The sequence below is a fragment of the Dipteris shenzhenensis genome, chromosome 14 (genome assembly GCF_047967505.1).
Source record: "Dipteris shenzhenensis isolate YYH24624 ecotype China chromosome 14, Dip_SZ_1.0, whole genome shotgun sequence".
NCBI classification, from domain to species: domain Eukaryota; kingdom Viridiplantae; phylum Streptophyta; class Polypodiopsida; order Gleicheniales; family Dipteridaceae; genus Dipteris; species Dipteris shenzhenensis.
The window spans coordinates 48,592,953-48,597,385 of record NC_141609.1 but is presented as its reverse complement, the minus strand read 5'-3'; positions in this window follow the sequence as shown (position 1 = coordinate 48,597,385).

Genomic DNA, 4,433 nt, shown 5'->3' with positions numbered 1-4,433 from the left:
CGATATGCCAGGGTGACCATTGTGCATTTATGTCACCAACTTGTTAGCTACAGATGTGGCTGGTACACCACCCATGAATAATAGCTGGATGACAACTATCTTTATGTACTCTAGTTAGTGGCTCAGTTAGTATGCCACCTAGTTTAGCTGAGTTTGGTTTGAAACCCACATATAGGATTCATCTATTCCTTTTGTACGAAGAGAGAGTTCTTTTGGTTCTCGGGGGGGTCACTATGAATAAACCCTCTATATCACGTGCGTTCAAGGCCTATTTCTTAAATCCCTTATCTATAAATTTTTTATTAATAAAATGTACCCCTTTTCTATACAAATCTGTAAATTTTTTCCAAAAGTATTGTAAATAGTCCCTTATGTATATTTATTTTTGTAAATTTTAGAAATAAAAAATATCCTTCCGTTGAACTCACGTGATAGGGTTACATATGATAAGTGACCCCCCCGAGTTTTGGCTTTCACAACTAAGAAGCGGAAAACTATTTTCAGCCTCCACTTTTGTGCGTATTCCCCCATTGTGTATGTGAGAAAGCTACAAGTGAGACTCCTTACCTCTCTCCCACTCTCTTCATATGGTATCGGAGCTCGGTTTGTGGTAAGGAGCTCAAGAAAGCAAACCAAGTTCATACTGTCTTGGTAAGAGGATCAGTGTTGCTTTCCTTTTTTGAGTTTGGGAGCAAATCTCTATAGGTAGCACAGCTGGAAAGTGCAAGAGTGCACTGTCTCACATTGGGACACCCTTCGCAGTGTGGCGAGAGGGCAGTATATGGGGCTTGTTTTGGTGGCAGAAGTTTTCTACAAGCACTTAGGAAAGTGCCATGTTTTTGATGTGTGACCACTATTCTGCAGGTCAGTGAAAAGTTGCCATCATATGCCTGTGTGTAGAGATATTGGGAGTGACAGAATCATTCTTATTACATGTTGATGCAAAATCATCACTAGGAAGTGACTATATGGTTAAATACCACTTTCATCAGGTTTGTAGATTTGCCCTTGTGAGGCAAAAGTTGTGTTTTTTGCAGTGACAAAATGTTTTTGCAATGTCCTGTAATGGCATCTAATGCTCTTTCACAGATAGTCATTGAAAAGCTTGACAAGAACAACTTCCCAGCATGGAAGTTTAAAATGACGAATTTCCTTAAGGGAAAAGGCTATTGAGAGTTCATTACTGGAGCTGAACAAGAACCAGTTATTCCTAATGTTCCCAATCAACAGAAGTTGCAAGCATTTAAAGGCTGGCATGAGAGGGCCGGAAAAGTTATGTACTAGCTATCTATCAGTATTTCAAATTCTATGATTGTGCATATCAGGCATGGGATACTTTGACAAAAATGTATAGCACAAATTTGCAAGCCAGGAAAATGCAGCTCAAGCAGGAGTTGCATAATGTGCAGAGAGAAAATATGAGCATCAATGAGTACCACATGAAGGTGAAGAAGATTGCAGATGCACTTGCTTCTATTGGGTCGCCAGTGGAAGATGATGATTTAGTTTCTGTGACCTTGAATGGTCTAGGAAAGGATTATGCACAGTTCCGAACATCCATTGCCATCCGTGAGAATTTTCCTAATTTTGGGGAGTTGATTGCTCTTCTAATTTCTGAAGAGCAGAGAAATGGTGGTCCATCTTCTTCAGGAGGAACTTCAAAAGAAACTATCTTCTACTCAAATGCTGGAAGAGGTAGAGGCAGAGGTAGATCAGGCCAATCTGGAGGCCATGGCAGAAATCAGAATATGCAGCAAATTCAAGAAAACCAATCCTATGGAGGAGAACGTGGTAACTTTAGAGGCAGGGGGAGCCAAAGAGGTCGTGGTGGATGGCAGAGAGGCCAAAATGCAAACAATAATGTTGAATGCTACTACTATGGTAAAATGGGTCATATAGCTAAAGACTGCTACAAAAAGCAGAATGACATCATGAATGGAAAATTGCAGCAAGGCAATTATGCATCCTCTAGTAGACAAGGTGATGACAGAAATGAGCATTTGTTTATGGTGCAGCACATGACCAATTCTGTGACAAGTGTAGAAGAAATCAATGATGTGTGCTATGTTGACTCAGGTGTGTTAAAGCACATGATAGGTCATGCAGAATGGATGTAGGATGCAAGGAAAATGGAAAGACCAGGATCTGTGGAGACTGGTGATGATACTGCACATCCTATTATGCAGATTGGTAAAATTCCTTTGTCTATGCAGGATGGGAAAAAGAAATACCTGTCTGATGTATTTCATGTCCTTAATATCACCAAGAACTAGGTTTCCATTGGTCAACTAGTTGAGCAAGGCTTGCAGGGCAGATTTAATCCTCATGGATGCTTTGTGGAGGATATGAAAAATAAAGGTCACTTGATAGCAAAAGGGAAGAAGAAGGGCAGGATGTTTACGTTGGATGCAAACATGCCTGAATTGGGTGCAGCAATGTTTGCACATGGGACCGGTGTAGTTGCAGATATTGATATCTGGCATAAACGCATTGATCATGTTAATGTACAGCAACTTAAATTAATTCAGGCCCAAAATATTGTTGCAAGATTGCCTAAATTCAAGGTTGCAGAAATGCATAAGGTATGTGAAGCCTGTCAATTTGGAAAACATGCAGAGAAACGATTTCCTAGACATGTTCAAGAGAGTAAGAGGCCATTGGAATTAATCCACTCTGGTGTGTGGACTACTAAAGCTGCATCTATTGGAGGCTGTCATTAATTTGTCACTTTTATTGATGACTACAGCAGAAAAGTTTGGGCATTTTTATGAAAAAGAAAAGTGAAGTGTTTGGGCATTTCAAAGCTTTTAAAGCTATGGTTGAAAAAGAAACAGGCCTGCAAATAAAATGCCTAAGGTCAGATGGAGGGGGAGAGTACCTCTCAAATGATTTTGCAAGTTTCCTACAAGAGCATGGCATAAAGCAGCAATATTCATGCAGTCATACCCCACAGCAAAATGGACTTGCACAAAGGAAAAATAGGCATATTGGAGAGGTATCTCATGCCATGCTCAACAAAAAAGACCTTCCAGATTATTATTGGGCTGAAGCAGTTGCTACAACAGTCTACATAATGAACAAGACTCCCATTGCAACAATACATGGCATGACGCCAGAGGAGAGGTATATTGGTAGGAAACAAGATATTTCTCATGTGAAAGTTTTTGGTTGCATTTCCTATGTTCATGTGCCAGATGAGTTGAGATCCAAGAGCTGAGAAGTGCATCTTTATTGGTTATTCTTTGCAACAGAAAGGGTATAGATGCTATAACCCTTCTACTCATAAGTTTACTATGTGTAGAGATGTTTTTGATGAGATGAGTAGCTAGAATAAACCAGTAAATGTGATTGATGATGTAGATGCACAAAATGGTAATGCTGCACAAAATTCACAGTAGCAATCACAAAATATTAGTGGACCTATAGTGTCCTCTAGTAGTGGTTCACATACTTTGCCATGGGCAGGTAGATTGAGATCAAGAGAATCTCCTCAAAGCAATGCAAATAGTGGTATGCAAGTATCACGAAAGGGAAAAGAGAAAGTAGATCAAACCATGGTTGATGTGAATGTAGGTCACTCTTATGTGGATGGTGAATCCAGTGGCTCAGAATAGAGCCTTGATGATGAGGTGGGTATTCCTTCTGTTGTTACACCTGGAGTAAGGAAGACAAGGGATGTTTTGAGAGCACCTAGTAGTGAGCCTATTTTGCGTAGGTCTACCAGAGTTAAGTATCCTCTGGATAGGCTGAAATATGATGGATTTATAGCCATTCACTATGCCTATATGGTCAAAGTGATACAAGAACCAGAACCCACTTCTTTTGAGCAAGCCATGGCAAAAGAAAAATGGGAGAAAGCCATGGATGCCTTGGAAGCAAATGCTACATGGGAATTGGTGCCTTTGCCTAAAGACAAGAATGCAATTGGCTGCAAGTGGGTTTATAAGGTGAAGCACAATGCAGATTGTTCTGTGAGCAGATACAAGGCAAGATTAGTTGTCAAGGGTATGCACAGGCATATGGCATTGATTATGAAGAAACATTCAATCTGGTTGCAAGGATGGCAACCGTAAGAGCAGTCATTGCTATGGCTACATCAAAGGGATGGTCTTTACATCAGATGGATGTAAAGAATGCTTTCTTGCATGGTGATTTGCAAGAAGAGGTCTATATGGAGCAGCCACCAGGTTATGTGCATGCTGTTCATCCTGAGTTTGTTTGCAGGTTGAAGAATGCCTTGTATGGCTTGAAGCAAGCACCCAGAGCATGGTCTGACAAGATAGGACAGTATCTTGTCACTATTGGCTTTCAGATTCCAAGGCAGATTTCTCACCTTATGTGAGAAAAACAGAGAAAGGTATTATGCTGCTTGTCATTTATGTTGATAATTTGATCAACATAGGTGATAGTGATGAAGATATCCTTCATGTGAA